The sequence below is a fragment of the Cnephaeus nilssonii genome (genome assembly GCF_951640355.1).
Source record: "Cnephaeus nilssonii genome assembly, chromosome: 17".
Taxonomy (NCBI): Eukaryota; Metazoa; Chordata; class Mammalia; order Chiroptera; family Vespertilionidae; genus Cnephaeus; species Cnephaeus nilssonii.
The window spans coordinates 46,085,897-46,103,681 of NC_137088.1; the positions used below are offsets into that span (position 1 = coordinate 46,085,897).

Sequence of the window (17,785 nt, forward strand, 5' to 3'; positions counted from 1 at the left end):
AACCGGAGCTTGGCTCTTGCATGAGGGTGAGAAGGGGTCTGAGACTGACAGGACTGAAGGTTAGGGACCGGCACCTCTAAGGGAGGCCGCCGTCCTTTCAGATCGGTGCCTCACCATCTGCCACGTGGACAGAGCAGTGGTTTTCTTTCTCCCTCTCTGCCTCCACCTCTCCTTCACTGGGATTTGATAGTCAACATGGCTTTTTCGAGTGCAGAGATTAGAAAATAGAGTAAGGTGCAGTCTGCCAGCCACCATCTCTTAGAGAATTGATTTATTTCCCCATCCATCCATCCATCCATCCATCCATCCATCCATCCATCCATCCACCCACCCATCCTCTTGTTCATCCATTCATCCATCCATCCATCCACCCACTTGTCCATCCATCCATCCATCCATCCATCCATCCATCCATCCATCCATCCATCCACCCACTTGTCCATCCATCCATCCATCCATCCATCCATCCATCCATCCATCCATCCATCCATCCATCCGTCCATCCATCCATCCGAGAGACATGAGCTAGCGAGCCCCATGGGAACCATCAGGGATCTTTGCTGATGTAGCAAATGAAGAGCGATCAGGGCCTGTGTATTGCAGGTGCGTTTGCACGGTACGTGCATCATCTGCTTTAATCCTCACAGCCAGCATTTTCGGGGAGTAGCTAAGATTCGCCAGGGCTAAGCTCAGGGTTGCTCAGCTTGCAAGGGTCAGAGTCGGAATCTGGATGTGGGTGTCTGGCCACCCCATCCCCACAGGGTCCTCCCTCCAGTGATTGATTTTTGTCTGAGATGAGAGTTGAAATAGAAGTTTCCTCCCCTTTTGAGTCCTGGGCAAGGGGAGGGTCATGCTTGGGCCCACCTCGCCCCAGGCCGACCCCCAGATGCTGGGCAGTTACCAGCGATTCGGCAGCTTTGACCCCCAGCAGGACTGGAGATGCTGGGCTGGAGACCCTGTCCCAGGTCTGGGCCTCCCCACAGCCAGCCCAGGGCCTCTGAGGGCCTCTGACAGCAGCGACCGGCTCCCACCGCTCTTCCCGTCTCCCAACCCCCCCAGAATCTTCTTCACCCTAAGAATCTATCTCAACAGACATGGGGTCCGAAGCCCAACCGCCAAGGACCCAGATACGAGCCGAGCCAGGGACCTGGCACTGAGGCAGGTGGGCTGGATCTGTCGTTGGTATTTAAACAACAGCGACAACAAAGGCAAATCCACGTCTCCTCTTGAGAATTATATAAAATCCACCGTCCTGGCTCGACCCCTCCAGGGCCTTCTAGATGAGAAAGTGGAGTGGTGGTCTGGCCCCACCCACAGAGATTTTGTACAAGTTAACTTTCTGAAATTCAAGTGACCAACGCCCCCTCCTCCTCCCCCCACCGCCATATAAAAATGTATTATCTCGTGAATGTTCTTAGGGGTGACCTATATAGTCCAGGAGCTCAGGCACCTGGATGAGGCTCAGAGGACAGTGTGTGGGGTCCCCTGTGCATGGAGGAGTTAGGATAACTGGGGCGGACAGGAGCGAAGGACAGGGGCAGGGTCAGACAGAAGGGAGAGGGATAGACAGATGAATGGACAGACGTGGATATTCCACAGGGAGCATCCACAGAGACAGACTAGAGAGACAAGGACAAGGGGAGAGGGAGATGGAGAGACAGGGACAGAAGAGAGACTAGGACAAGGAGGAGAACAGAGATAAAGAAAAACTATCACCTGTGTACAGAACGAGAGAGAGAGAGAGAGAGAGAGAGAGAGAGAGAGAGAGAGAGAGAGAGAGAGAGAAGAGAGAGAGAGAGAGAGAGAGAGAGAGAGAGAGAGAGGGACATGGTGGGAGAGAGAGAAAAGCGATAGGGGCAGGGCATATACCTGGGCAGGGAGCTAGACTCTTGCTGTCATGCCCAGGCCAAGCAGGGACTCTGGCTTCAGTGCAGGGACAGGGGAGGGACAGGGACGGCCTGCCCTCCCTCCTGGATGAGCCCCCACTACCCTCTCAGCACTGCAGGGCTCTCTGCTCTCCTGAGTCCCCAATGGCTCGCCCTGCCAGCTGTGGCTGCTCTGGAGTTGAAGCCCAAGGCCTGGCCTGCTGGGGGTGGGAGGGAGCACGGCACCAGGGACAGGGTCGCAGGCTGGGTGGACAAGAATTCCCTCTGCAGCCACCCAAACCCCAAACAGTTCCTTTCTTCCTCGTTCCTGCTGAGATGTCACAACCTGTTATTCAGGTTAGGGTGTTCCGGGGCCAGGGGCCAGGGAGCGATGTCCTGTCCCCCCTGTGTGGTTGCTCCGTGGGCCCAGGGTGGTGTGTGATCACCAAGGAGGTAGATGGGGTGGGAGGGTGGAAAGTAGGGGATGGGGTGGAGGGTGGGGAGTGGGAAGTTGAGAACTGACTCGCTTCTCCCTGACTGGAGAGCCCACCGTCGTCGGCCTCACTGTCCTTGAGCCTCTCTCTATCCTGCCCCTCCCCCTGGGCCCCTTCTGATTTCTGGCTGCAGGTCTGGCCAAGTGTATAAGCTTTTTTTTTCATGGCAGGCAGGCCTTGTCTCTGCACAAGTCGAGCACGGAGGAAGTGCTTGGGTAGATTCTTGCATCGTCTTAGAAGGTTAGGCTGATTAAGCTACCAGCTAGAGAAGGAAGCTGAAGTTCAGAGAGGGCAAGTGACGTGTCTAAGGCCACACAGCCAATTCTGGATTTCATTCCCGAAGCATTCTCTGAGCGCTGGTGGGATGGCAGGCTGTGAGCGAGCCACCCTCCGGAGCAGCCTGGGCCTCTGCATGGCTAGGCCCTCTGTCTGAGCACTGTTCTTCCGCCTCTTTGCCTGGGACACTCCTCCTCGCCCTGCAGGTCTCAGCGTAGAAGTCGCTTCCTCTGGGTTAACCGCTCACCTGTGCTCCTGGATGGGGGGACATTCACCACGGTGCCCTGACCCTGTCCGAAGGCGCTGGGCCAAGCAAAGCATTGAGTTTTCTTGTGATTGGATCAGGAAGGAGCCTGTGACCCAAACAAGGCCAATCAGAGCTTTTCCTTGGATGGGTTTACGGGAACTGGGGAGGAGGCGGTTTTCTCCCGATAATGCTAAGCTAGACAGCAGTACGTCTGGGGCTGCTGGCGTCCCTTTCTGGGCTGTTACACACACCACCTCCTGCTGCAGACCAGTCGGCCAGCAGATGCGAATGCCAGGGCCGAGCAGTGGGCGCTCCGTGTGGTTTCGGTCCTGAGAGAATCAGGCAGCGAAAGGCCTGCGACCTTGGGGAAGAGGGTGGGCTTTGTGAGCCCGCAGACCGGAGTTGCCGCTTACTAGCTGTGTGTCCTGGGGCCTTGGCTCCCTATTCTGTACCAGGAGGGTGATGCTCTCCACCTGGTGGGAAAGGGCGTGGGGCAGGGAGGCCACCTGTCCGGAGGGGGTTTGCTGGCCTCCGCCCGGCTCCTCCCTGCTGGCAGCCCCGCCACCTGCTGCTTGCTGCTGGTGCACCCCATGGCAGGCTCCCAGCGGATGTTTGTTGTTTGTGTGCAGCCACAATGCCACCACGCAGCTCTCTCCTGGTCGCTGGTGACAGTTCTTAATGGCCCTGTGGGAGCCGGAACCTGGGCTTCCTGCTGTTTCGGAGACCTCTGTACAAAGGGCCTTTCAGCTCCCCCGTGGCCTCCCGGAACCCACGGGGCGGAGAGGGCACCGAGGCCCAGAGTGGACGTGCGGCAGCTGTCGTTAGAGGGAGGAGAGTGGCTTTCTGCTTGAAAAGGAGAATCATGAGGAAACACAGACCGACAAACTGGGAGCTGCTGCCTCCATCTAAGTGGCTGCTTCCTCCCCCCAGGCCCCCCATTTTCTCCGAAGCTGAGCTCCGTCCAGGGGACCTGCTCAGCCCTTAGAATCTCACGCGCCTCCTCGGGAGATTCCAGCTCGGGCCATTTCCTCCTCATCCCTGGAAATGCTGTGGATTAAGTGTCGCCAAAGGCAGGGGCTCTCTCTGTTTCCCCTGGCGTCTTTCTGTTGGGCGGTGTGTGAGCAGGGAGTCATGGCGAGGGAGGCCCGCATGCCTGGGAGGGGGGGTGGGGACCGAAGAGGGAGCGACAGGGTCTGAGGGAGAGGGACCCGGGAGGAAAGACTGAGACCGAGGTAGACAGACAGGAACAGAGCAAAGAAGAAGGAGAGACACTGAGAGACCGACAGTGACAGCCCTGTGTGACACACACACACACACACACACACACACACACCTACACGCGTGTCAGGGCCTAGAACCAGGCATGTGTGTGACCTGCCTGGACCCAGTTTTCTCTTGCCCTGAGTTTCCCGCCTTGGGGCCCAGGCCTGTGTGCGGTAATCAAGTAACCAGAGCTGCCTCCTCCTCCGAAGGGCCCTTCGTGTGAACTCCCATGTCCACAGCAAGCGTGTCAGACTCGAGGCCGCAGACTGCAGGCCTCGTTTATTAAAATTCCTGAAATACTCCCCAGACTGAGACACCAGGCACTGGGGTGAGGCCTGCCTTATTTCCACTAAGTTAATCCTACAGCAGCTCAGTGAGGAGTCTGGGGAAACTGAGGCACAGAGAGGTCAGGTCTCACGGCTGGGAGGAGGCAGAGGAAGAAAGGATCTCAGAGACAAACCCAGGCAGAGACGGACCTGGGGGCCGCATTCTCAGCTACTCGTTCTACTCCTCCAGGCCAGGCCCCAGAGCGTCCTGGGAAGGCCCAGGGAGGAGAGCTTCGGGGCTTCGGGGGCCCCTGGTCTCAGTCACGAAAGTCACCTCTGCCATTGCCCAGGAAAGCAGCGCGGACAATGTGGGCATGACTGCACACGGCCGTGTTCTAATCAAACTTTGTTTACCACAACAGGTGGTGGGCAGGAATTGGTTGTGGGCTGTAGCTTGTGGACCCCAATTCCAGGTGTGGCCCCCCCTTAGCCCGAGGTGGGCGTGAGCCCTGCTGCTCCCTTTGATGGGCGGCAGTGCCTGGGTTTGGTGGGCTGGGCTGCCGCGGTGGTGGGATTAGAGTAATGGTGGGGAACCTTTTTCTGCCAAGGGCCATCAGGGTGTTTATAACATCATTCAAGGGCCATACAGAATTATCAGCTTAACCATTAGCCTGCTATACTTGGTCAAACATTTAATGAACTCACCCCAGTGCCTTGGCCGGGCCAGACCAAATGATTTCCCGGGCCTTAGATGGCCCTCATGCGATGTCCCCCACCCCTGGTTAGAGAGTCCCTCATCTTCAGCCCCCCTCACTCAGGGGGAGGCTCCGCCAGCCCCCCTGCTCTGCAGGGCTCAGCTTCCTGCTCTGTCCTCACGTGGGTTTCCAGGGGGACTGTCCTCCCAGTTCACTGACCAGATTATAACCCGAGGGTGCTTTGCTCAGTGCCAGCCCCCAGGGGCCCCCAGGGAGGGGCAGCCCGAGCCATATTTGCACTTTTGGGTTTGCAGAGGCCGCCTCTGGCTTGGGAACTGCGTCTGTATAACAGGGCAGTTAAGAGTGGGGGCTTTGGACACAATCCTGTCTCAGCCTCAGCTTCCTCATCTGTACACGGTCACCACAATCTTTAATGCGGTGAAGGTTAAATGAGAGAATTCGCCCAAAGAATACGGTACTGAGGAAGCGCTCCTGACCACTAAGCAAGCAGGCCCCTTGCTCTGCCCCTTGGGGCTGTGCCCTCCGCTCTCCCCCGCCCTCCCAAGGAGGCAGAAACCCCTCCAGGATGAGAGAAGTGTGCCCAGAGGGGAATGGGCTTCTCCAGGCTCTGCCAGAGCAGCGGGAGGAAGGGGGAGGCTGTCTGGTCCATCATGTAGCCCCTTCCCCCTAGTGCTGGGGGGATGGAATGACCTGAGGCTGCTGGGCATCTTCAGTTTGGGCCTCGTTGCTGAAAGCCTGGCTGTGAGAGGACTGATGGGACCAGGGAGGGGCTGCCTGGAGCCTCTGGTCCCGCCCTGACCCAGCAGGCCAGCTGGTGGCCTGTCTGAATCACTCCAGCAGGTGGAGCATGAGGAAGCGCACTTCAGACCCCGTGGGTGGGTTTATTCCTTCCCGAAGAGGCAGCTGGGTGGTGGCTGCTTGGATTAACTAAGGCCAGGTCCGGGGGAGGCACTGGGAGAGAAATCTTCCCTGGGGAGCTGGGATCCAGAGATCTCGGGAGGAGACAGAATCTTACTAGTAATCATGATAATGATCCTGCTAAGTATTATTGTTGTTAGCCTGTCCATTTTGAGCCCTGTGTCCTTTCATTTAATCTTCCCAACAGTCTTGTGAGGCAGATTATTTTATTAACTGCCCTTTACCCAGGAAGAAATTGGACTTAGAGAGATTAAGTGACGTGTCCAGTAGAAAGTGACTCATACAAGTAGAATGCCAGTAGGCATTGCTATTCATTACCTCAGTAACCGGTTAAGTGAAGTAGGGGTGGTTGGAGCCAGGGGTGGTGGCCCCCTGTTACTTTGGTCACCTGTCCAGCATCCATTCTCCCTTCTTCTAATGCTCGTCCTCACACCATCAGCAGGTGGGTAGGGCTGGCCCCATTTCTGGCTCCAGGGGGCCAGGTGGCCCAGGCCTATCTGATGAGGACGTTCCACCTCTTGCTCACAGGGGCCTCCAGCCCTCACCCAGGCTGGCCGCTGCCCACCAGGAGCTGTGCTGGGCCTGCCAATGTTAGACAGGGGTTGGTCTCATCTGAGGAGGAGGCGCCCAGCCCAACATGTTGGCAAACCATGGCCTCAAGCGTCCGCCACCCCAGGAAGGACCCCTTGGCTCTGTAGGCTCCTAACTTTCCCTTGGATCCGAGTTGCTGGGCCTGTGTGTGCACATGGAGTTGGGCTCAGAAGGAGGCGTGTACAGGACGGCCATAGGACAGACCCCAACGGCAGCTGCTCCTCCTCAGATGAGACCAGCCCGTCTAATACTGGCTGGCCTGGCCTGAGTGGGCAGTGGACAGCATGTATGGGGGCTGGCAGATGCACTGGAGCGGACAGGCAGATGGACAGACTGGAGCAAACACTGGGCAAAGCCCAACTCCTCCCCATAACCGTGCTCGGCCTGGGAGTCGCCACCCGGCTGCTACCTCACCTCCCACCACCAGCTCCTGCCTCCTCTGCAGAGCTCTCCTCCCTCCCCTCCCTCTCCTCCCTCCCCTCCCTCTCCCCCTCCTCCTGGAGTCTGCTGTGCGCCAAGTGCCTACCCATCCTGCTCTCCTACCCCTGCTACCACTCCCCTGCAAATGTAATCGCAGGGAAGTCTGTCCTGATTCCCGGGCTGTCTCCTCTATGGCTCCTTTCCAACCTGGTTTGAAATGGCCACCTGTACCCGTTGTTTTACTTCCAGGTGAGGACCACGTCTGCTTTGCTCTCCTGTCTTTTAAATCACTGAATCCTTGTTTGTCTGACATGCAGGCTGAACTGCTCATCGAAGGGGTCATCTGGGAAGATGCGCCTGCCCCAGCCCTCTCCCAGCCGTGGAGGCGGCATCAGCTGGGCCAGAGGCAGCGCTGCGGCGGTGGAGCACGGTCCGGGGAGGGAAGCTGTTTAACCTCCCAGTGCCTTGCTTTCCCACCTGCAAAGTGGGAGTAGTAATGGTGCCTTCCTCAGAGAGGTGACATGAAGGTTAAGTGTGTTATTATAGAGAGAGCACTTAGCACAGAGCCTGGCTGTTATATGCGTTTTAGTGATTATTATCCTAGATGCCAGACAGTGAGAACTGCAGGGACTAATAGGGGATATCCAGATGGTCACTCCCATTTTACAGCTGAGAAAATTGAGTCTTAATCAAAGGAAGGGGTTAGTCTGACGTTACATGGCTAGAAAACCTCTCCAGACCACGAACCTTTGTTGTAACTTTTCAGACCATTATTTTTTGAGAAAAATGAGAGTTGGGGCCAAAGAACAACATTCCTTCTTCAAATATTTGTGTGGCTCATAGTTGAAGGTCAAGTGTGTTTTTTTTAATGACCAGATGAGTGAATGAATGAAGAAATACCCAAAGCTCTCTGTGGTTAAGGAAAAAAGCCTGCCATGTGGGTTATCAGATCCCTGGCTTGCAAGCCCCACCTCATTCTTGGGCCCTTAGCTAGGCAGATGTAGCTAATAAATCACGGCACACTTTGCTCCGAGTCTGAACCCAGGCTCAACGCCTCACATCCTCATCGCTGTCCTCCACTAACCGATCAGCACTGGCCCCTCAGATAAAACCACCTTCCTCAGTCTGACCTCAGAAATCTCTTTCACGCTGTGGTTTCCCTCCTCTGCTTTCGGCTTCCTCTCCTTATCTGCTGCCCGCCCCCCTTCATTTTCCTTCCTCTCAATAATGTGACCCCGAGGCCTTGCCCTCTGCATTCTGATAGGAACATACCTGACGGCTCAAGCTCCCGCTTCCCCGCTTCGGTGGAGAAAGAAGGCAAGAGGGTCGGTCCAGCTGGGGTCGTGGGTCCCTGAGCCAGCGACCACCACCCTGTCGGAGCGTCTGGCTTCCGGGTCTCGGAGGGGCTGGGGCCTCCCAGGCGGGCCCTGTGGGTGCAGCAGGCCCGGAGGGAGGATGAAGCGGCTCATGGATCACCTTCCGTGGCCAGCTCCTCCTGGCCCTGCCCAGGCGCTGCCCTCCTTCCGAGAGGCCTGCCATAAACTCTCCCTGCCCTCTTAAGCAGCCTCACCCGGAAGGAGGAAGTTAACCTAAGGGCTCCCTGGCAGGAAATGAGTCTCTAGTCTTGCCTGGCCGGGGAGCCCCTTGGAGTGAGCCCTGGCTCGGGCCCAGGCTGAGTGGCTGCTCCCCACAGAGTCCTGGCCTTGGCAGAGGAGGTTCGGCTGGGAATTTGAGCAACTTGGGAATGATATACCACAATGTCTGCCTGAAAACACAAAACACAACAAAACACCGGCCCGCCCCCAAAACGGATCCCATGCAGACCACCTCCCAGGCCTGGGGATGAAGTGGGGTGAAGCTGCTGTCCCCTGGCTGAGGCCCTGGGGCAGGGCGGGGCTGCTGGGGGGAGGGGGAGGTGAGCCTGGGGCGGGACCCATTCAGCCAGGTGTGTGGGGTGGGGCAGCACAGGAGGGTGGGAGGGACGGTGGAGAGAGAGAGTGAGCCTGGGTGATGAAAAGGGGCCCTCCTGATCGGGAGTGAGGAACAGAGAGAGAGAAGTGGTCTGGTGTTTGGGGCACCGGAGCACGTGGAGTTAGAGGTTACTGGAGGGAGGAAGAACAGAGAGGCCCGTAGGCCTAGAATGTCAGTGCAGCAGTGAATGCAGGTTTAATGCCTCTCTCCCTAGGACTCCAGGTGCATTTAGAGGGGCTCAGTGTCCCCCACTCCAGAGTCAACAGCCCCTTCTCCCCCCACTTGTCACTTCTCGGGATTGTTATTCCTGGGGCCCTTCCCCCTCAGGACGAGTGCTCTCCCAGGAGGCACCGGTTCCGGCTCCCGCGGGCCTTCCTCACTTGTTTGCGGTTGGGATGCTTCTGTACTTGGTCATTTCTACCCTGACTGCTTCCAAAGAGGATGTGTGGCCTGAAATGAATATCCAGGGGCAGGAGGTCAAGGAGCTGCTCAGAAAATAAGGACGAGTAGCTAGGAGCTGGTGGGAGGATTAGGCTCTGGGGACTGAGGTGGTCCCAGGCCTGCCTTCTGGCTGCACAGCTGGTTCCTGGGGAGGGGAGGTGGGTCCCCTGGGGGCACATCGAGGACAGGCCATGCTTTCCTGCTTCCTGACTGGTTTTGGGCCTGGTTTTATGTATGCTCCCACCGCTTCCTCTCCTCCCCTCTCTTCCCCTCCCCTCTCTTCCCCTTCCCTGCCTTTGTCTCCCCTCCCCTCTCCCCAGCCTGGACAGTTCAGCTCAGGGCTGGTGCTTCTCAGTAATCAGATCTGACCTCCACTGTCACCTCCTCTGGGAGGCCCTCCGACCCTGCTGCTTAAAGTAAATAAGCAATTGAATCAATAAGTTAAAATTCTGATACGTACTCTGAAGGAGCCTGTGACAGCAAGTAGCAGGGGAGCTTCCTTCATCTGGCCGCTGGTCAGGGAAACCTCTCGCAGGAGGCAGCTTTGGGGCTCTGCTAGTTTCCTGTTTGTGCTGTAGCAAATGGTGGCTTTAAACAGCACAAGTGCATAGCGCACACTTCTGTGGGCCAGAGAGGTCTGACAGGACTCACGGGGCTAAAATCCAGGTGTTGGCAGGACTGCATTCATTCTGGAGGCTCCGGGAGAATGTTTCCTGGCCCTTTTCCACTTCCCAAGGCCTCCCCCACGCCTTGGCTCAAGGCCCCTCTTCCATCTTTAAGGCCAGCTGTGTGGCATCTGTATGACCTTCTTCCATGGCCACATCCTCTACCTCTCTCTTCACAGCTCTTGAGGACCCTGTGAGTACAGTGGGCCCCCTGGCTGCTCCATTCCTCACGTCCAGGAGGAATGCTGGGTGTGAGGTTTTAATGGCCACACAGGACTGTCACAGAGCACCATCCCCATGTACCCTCCTCAGCTGCCAGTGTTTTTCTGTGTGTGCGTGCGTGCGTGCGTGCGTGTGTGTGTGTGTGTATGGGTGTGTGAGTGTGTATGTGTGTGTGTGAGTAAATACATGGCAATGAGATTTTACAGGCACACCTTGTGTCCTTTGTGCACCTTTATTTCCTCCCTTTTAAAAAAATGGAACCAATAAATCCAGCCTTCCTTCCCCACAGGCTTTATGAGGCAAAGTGAGAAAACAGTATCAGGTGCTTTCACAACCCAGGGAAAGAGCCGTCCAAATGGAAGGCCAGGTTCTGAGCACCGCCTCTGCAAGCACCACGTGTGTGTGTGTGTGTGTGTGTGTGTGTGTGTGTGTGTGTAAGTTATACCGTTTTAATTAACCTAGTCCTACATAATAAAAGAGTAATATGCAAATTGACCCTAACTCAGCTACACCCACAAGCCATGCCCACCAGCCACACCCACCAGCCAATCAGAGTGAGTATGCAAATTAACCCAACCAAGATGGCTACAGCCACGGAGAAAGTAGGAGGGAGGCTTGGGTTTCCCTGGTAACAAAAGAAGCCAAGCTTTTCCCTGCCCTGGCCGGCCTAAGCCTCCACTCAAGGCTACAAAGTTTCAATTATGGAAGGTGAATTAACTCCAACAGAAATGGCTGCTGGCCACGGAGTGAGCAGGAGGCTTGGCTCTGCTCCAGGATACAAAGTTTCAATTGTAGAAGGTAAATAAATTCCAGATACCTGGGCCTCTGCTTGCATTGCCAGGGGGCATGGCTGGCCTGCAAACCACCACAGGCCCCTTGCTCAGGCTGCCCCACGCCCCAAGGGAACCCCCACCCTGATCCAGGACACCAGGGCAAACAAGCTGGCCCCCACCCATGCACCAGGCCTCTATCCTATCTGATACAAGAGTAATATGCAGATTGACCATCACTCCAACACACAATATAGCTGCCCCCATGTGGTGAAAGATCCTGCCCCATATGGACACAAGATAGCCACCACAAGATGGACAGCAGGGGAGGGCAGTTGGGAGGCACCAGGCCTGCAAAGGAGGGCAGTTGGAGGCGATCAACCCTGCAGGGGAGGGCAGTTAGCGGTGACCAGGCCGGCAGAGGAGGGAAGTTGGGGGCAAACAGGCTGGCAGGGGAGCAGTTAGACATTAATCAGGCTGGCATGGGAGTGGTTAGGGGGTGATCAGGCTGGCAGGCAGGCGAGCAGTTGGGAGCCAGCAGTCCTGGATTGTGAGAGGGATGTCCGACTGCCCGTTTAGGGGTCCCAGATTGGAGAGGGTGCAGGCTGGGCTGAGGGACATCCCCCCACCCCCGTGCACGAATTTCGTGCACCAGGCCTCTCGTTATTAATAACAGGAAAGGAGCAAAGGGAAGGTCAAATAGTATAGGCATGTCATGTGGGCAGCTTCACCAGGAAGCTAAAACTTCACACTCCCCAGGGGTCCTGCAAAGAGAGATGCATGTCCAGTCAAGTTGGGGGGACTTGCCAAGGTGCTTGTTGTCAGTCACACCTGGGAACAGGGCATTGGCCAGAGTAGGCGTGGCCACTGCAGGTGGACCAAGAGGTGAGGTAGTTACGCCCTGAACAAAGGCGCTCACTCTCTTGGCGCTTGGCCCTCTTGCTGCTCTGGGTGCCCGCGGGTCTCTTGCTGCAGGGGGCGCGCTCCTCGGCTCCCCTTCCTCCGCACACAGTGGACTGACAGACTGCAGCCAGCCTGGTGCTGGCCTGGCCCCGGCTGCAATATGGAAACTTGGGCAGTGACTTTGCTCCCGGCTCTGTGAAGCCCCAACTCCACTTCTTCCAGGGCTGGACTAAGGGAAACGGGACTTTGGACACCCAGGGAGGTAATCCCACTCAAATGAAAATCGCTCATCCTCCGGTGCCAGTCTCATTTCCTCAAAATATCCTAAGGACACCACCTCCAGCACTCACTGGGGGAAGGGATACCCCACTTCCACTGGTAACATTAAGAGGTGAGAGCTTAGATGAGTGGGGGACTAGGAATAACAGCAGCCACAGCTTTTATGAAGCAGTTACTGTGTGCCTGGCGCGCTGGTAAACCAGGCACATGCATACCTGAATTCATCCTCACAACAACCCTCCAAGGGGTAATAAAGTACCATTATTACCTACAATGAGGAGACCGAGGCACAGAGAGGTTAAGTAATTTGCCTGTGGTGACATAGCTAGCAAGCAGGAAGCTGAGGAAGGACACACACACACACACACATACACACACACACACACACACCCTCTGAGAGCTGCAGTCGGCAAGGAGGACTCTGGAATCCTGCAGACACATCTTTCTGGGGGCTTCGGGATACACAGGGGTCCCCAGCATTTCCTGAAATAAGGCGCTTTAAAAAAATCGAGCATGTTCCCGGCAGGTAGACACAGGAATCTAATGAGTATTTCCCCAGAGCTGGGAGGTGCTGAATTAGAAGTCTTCACTCAGAGGGAAGAGCGGAGAGGAACAGGCCTGTCCCTGGCACCCTGGCACGTCTGAGACAAAAGGGCAGAGCAGCAACAGCGTGTGGGCATGTGTGTGCATCTAAGTGTGGGCTCCCCTCGTGTGTGAGCCTGTGTGTGCACAGGGCTCACAGATGTGTGTGTGTGTGTGTGTGTGTGTGTGTGTGTGTGTGTAGGCTGTATTTGACCTTCTGGGTGCCCAAAGACAAAAGAATTGTTTACTACTGAAATAAATGTCTACCACATCGATTTTTCTAGTTCTAATATTTGAGAAGAAACTGGACCAGGACCTATGCAGGGATTTCTTCTGTACAACCTTCAGCATCAGATCAGCAGCATTTCTCACAGCAACCACGGGCCTTGAGCACAAAAGACGCAAGGTGTGCGCTGAAGGCGGGGAGAAAGGCAGAAAGCACCACTATGCCGAGCGCCACCACAATAAACTCCCACAATTTACGGTTCTTCCCACCCTTGTTAATTGACCAAATCCAATGTGGCCACGTGTGCCTGGCGCCTTGGTCTGCCGTGTAATAAAATCAGTGCCTCGGCATCAGAGACACGGCCAACGACAGAATGCAAATAGAGTTAGACGTTTCTTTCCAAGCATTAATAATTCATTCCTCCATTCACGCCTCTCGGGGCTCCTGCTGTTCCGCTGAACCACAGCGACGGACAAACAGTGGGAGTGTCTCCCTCCGAGGCCAGGGCTGGAGTGGGCAGCCGGGCAGAGGCTCTCGGGCTCGGAGGCCTGGGTCGCCAGGAGCCCAGCCAACTGTCCACAGTGTGTGGGGACAGGGAAACGGTGGCTGAATCAGGCCAGAAACCTGACCTGGGCCTCCCTCAGCTAAACTCAAGGTGTCTCGGGGCTGCACCCCCTTCTGCAGGCTCCAGGGAAAAACTTGTTTCCTTTTCCAGTTTCCAGAGGCCACTCCCATGTCTTGGCTGGTGGCCCCTTCCGCCTTCGTCAAGGGCAGCGGGATTGCATCTCTATGACCCTCTTCTAGGGTCGAAAAGATGCACGTCTTCCTCTGAGCCTCTGCTTCCCTCCACTTTGAGGACCCTTGTGGTTTTGAGTCCTCGCGCCCCGCCCCCCTGCCCCTCCCAATACTCCAGGATCATCTCCCTGCCTGAGGGCCCGCTGATGAGCAAGCTGAGTCCCATCGGAGCCTAATTCCCCTTTGCCATGGAACCTAACATACTTACAGTATTTGAAGTGGGAAAATCGCTTCAAATGTTCGAAGAATGATAAAATCAATGCTTGTTTATGATAAAATATTCAGAACAGTGCAGAGCCATATGAAATAACAGTTTAAATGTCCACCTTTATCTGTTCTCCAAGGTGGAACCACTGTTCACACTTTTTAAGCATCCTCCTAGAATTTCCTGTGCACATACCTATATCTATCTCTCTGGTCTCTGTCTCTGTCCCTTTCTATGCCTCTGTTTCTCTCTCTCTCTTGCCTGCTATCCAAGCTGCCATCCGTCAATCTACCCATCCATCCAGCTGGTATGAATTGTGCTCCACACCATGGGTATGAGAAATGCCACGTTTCTTTATTTCTCTAAATCAAGTTAAATCTCACTCCAAACCTCTACTTGTCAGGGTGCAGAGAATTTCAGTACCAACCATCATTCTGGAACTCCCTTCATCCTTCCTCCTTGTCAAAAAATGAGGGAGCGAGGAGCTTAGAGATGTGGAAATGGGATCTGGCCTCTCTCCCGCTTTCCCACAGATTTCTAACAGTGTCTGTGAAGGATCCCAGTTAACGCAACGTAAGAAACAGGCAGGCACGTGGATGGAAGACGGCAACACAGCCAGTATCAACAGCTTGTCTCTTGGAAGTGGGATTACAGCGATTTTAATTTCCTTCTTGACACAACTCTTCTCCCCCTCACCCCTTACATGTTCTATGGTTAACAGATATCTCTATTTTTTAAAAATATATATTTTATTGATTTTTTACAGAGAGGAAGGGAGAGGGATAAACAGCTAGAAACATCGATGAGAGAGAAACATCGATCAGCTGCCTCCTGCACATCCCCCACTGGGGATGTGCCCGCAACCAAGGTACATGCCCTTGACTGGAATCGAATCCGGGACCCTTCAGTCTGCAGGCCGATGCTCTATCCACTGAGCCAAACTGGTCAGGGCCAGATATCTCTTTATAATCATTACCATAAAGTTCATTATCAGTTTCCTACGTCTCCTCTGGCCTCTCCTTTCAGCTGAGTGCTGGCTCCCCAGGACCACAGTGTGGCTGCGGGCACAGGTTTAACAACGCAGACAAACCCTGGGAATGTGAACCCAGGCCACCTGCTTTCCTAGGCACGGGGTGGGGCGCGCAGGGGGAGCTGGGGTTCCATGGTCTGGAGAGAAGAGCCTGGTGTTTACGGTCACCTCACAGCTTTTCAACTGGAGCTCACAGCTGTTGTCCTTTCCCTCCGAGGAGGGCTCCCAGCTTCCAGGCCGCCATGCTTAGGAAGAAGAGTCGGGTCTCTGCCTCCTGAAACTGAAGTCCTCTGCTTTGGGAGCACCCCTGCCACCAACTCAGGATACATTTTCCCAGAACAGAAAGCTCACGTGGTAAACCCGTTACTACAGCTTCATTTTGGTCTCTGTCCCAGCCCAGTCTTCAACCCTTGGCTGCCTCCCTAGACACACTTGGCCACTGGGACGGTGCTTGACATTCATTGCAGAGGCCAACCTTGACCTAAATCCATAAAGAGAGCTGAGTAAATTCGCTGACTTGGGTCGCATTTAGACTCTCTATTGAAGGATAATAGCTTGTTAGTTTTGCTAAGCCTCCAGTCCTTTGATGAGAAGTGTTCAGGGAAAATATTGATCGAGGTTTTGTCCCTATGTGCATACAATTTGTCAACATTTACTTGTGAGTCTTGCTCTCTTAGGGACCAGCAAAGTGACTGAGATTTCAGCAGATGGGTAAGCAGGACCGCATGGAATGGGTGTGCCAGTTGTCTCTTTTTTGTTCAACGTTAGTCCTTTCATTTCTCTAGATTTCACCCATCTGTTAATATTTTGGTTTACTTTCCCCCCATTTGTGTGCATATGACAAACATCTGGATCCAGCACTAGTCTGCTTTGGACTGTCATTTGCTAGAAGCCTTGGCCTTAGCCTCCATAATTCCCGTAGCTATTAATTGTTAAAAATAACAGCCATCCCTGATACCTGCTTATCACTTTATGGTTGACACATTAGTTGCTCCTGCATTGCTCAACTTGACCCTGTGAGGTTTTGGGGTCAGAGAGACATGAGACCAAATCCCAGTTTGACTATTGACTAGCAAGCTGCTTAACTTTCTCATCAGATATGAGTATTCTGGGAATAAACTATAGCCTACTTCCTCGATCATGGTTGATATTCAATATACAGGGACTTGCTAGGATCATTGTTCCCATTTTACTGATAAAAGCAAAGAGAAGCTAAAGAACTTGCCCGAAGCCATACACTCCCAGTCCTGGGTTCTTTCCTCCCCACGAGGCTTCCCAGCTTCCTCTAGGATGCCAGGCACCAGGTATCTGATACTTGAAATCCTCTCAATACTAACCAATTCATCGGGAGGGTATTATTTAATTGCATGTTTCCCAATGGGATGGAATGCAATGTCTGGTGATGTATAGACTTTGCCTCTCCCAGCCCCCTACTCAGTGGTTGAGCTTATCCCCATCTCCTGCCCAGCTGATAAAGACCTGCCAGTGATTGGGGGGGTGGGGGGGATCCCATCCCTAATGCCATGATTGGAAATGGGTCCTCTTGCCTCCTGTTCTGCTCCGCCTATCTCTGCCCACATCCACAAAGAGTAAACATTCAAAACAAATGTTTGGAATAAAATGGGTAATTTGTATGTGAAAAAACAACAGATGTTTGGCTTCAATAAAGGGTATTGGGAAAACTGGACAGCCACATGCAAAAGACTAGAACTGGATCACTATCTTATGCCGTGCACAAGAATTGACTCAAAATGGATGAATGACTTGAATAGAAGACCTGAAACCACAAAATACATAGAAGAAGCATAGGTGCTAAGCTCCTGGACATCAGTTTTAGTGGTGTTTCTGCAGATTCAACTTCAACAGCAAGGGGAACAAAAGCAAAAATGAAAAATGGGACTATATCAAACTAAAAGCTTTTGCATAGCAAAGGAAACCATCAACAAAACAAAAAGGCAGCCTACGAAATGGTAAAAGATATTTGTAAACCATACATCCAATACGGGGTTAATATCCAAAATATAAAAAGAACTCATGCATTTCAACAACAAGAAAACAAACAACCCAATCAAAAAGTGGGTGGAAGATCTGAATAGACATTTTCCCAAAGAAGACACACAGATGACCCAACAGGCACGTGAAAAGATAACCAACCTCACTGATTATGAAGAAAATGCAAATCAAAATCACAACGAGGTATCACCTCACATCTGTTAGAATGGCTACCACCAAAAAGACAAGAAACAACAAGTGCTGGAGAGGATCCGGAGAAAAGGGAACACTAGTGCACTGTGGGTGGGGATTAAATTGGTGCAGCCACTGTGCAAAACAGTATGGAGGTTCCTTAAAATAGTAAGAATAAATTGGTCATATAATTCAGAAAAGATATATGTACCCTTATGTTCATTGCAGCATTATTTACAATTACCAAGATATGAAAAAATCTAAATGTCCATCATCAGACAACTGGATAAAGAAGTTGTGGTACACACACACACACACACACACACACACACACACAATGGAATAATACTCAGTCATAAAAAAGTGAAATTCTTCCATTTGTGCATGTGCCCTGACCGGGAATCAAACCGTGACCTCCCAGTTCATAGGTTAATGCTTAACCACTGAGCAACACCA

General features: G+C 53.8%; 1 protein-coding gene across 1 annotated transcript in view; it reads right to left on the reverse strand.

The window, feature by feature from the left end:
- The window catches only part of FAM3D (FAM3 metabolism regulating signaling molecule D), a 28,386-nt gene extending 19,779 nt beyond the window's left edge, over positions 1 to 8,607 (reverse strand). The window contains exon 1 of the mRNA XM_079794611.1: positions 8,329 to 8,607. The gene's annotated coding sequence lies outside the window, so the exon portion shown is untranslated. The remainder of the gene's footprint in view (positions 1 to 8,328) is intronic.
- Positions 8,608 to 17,785: the final 9,178 nt, after the last annotated feature.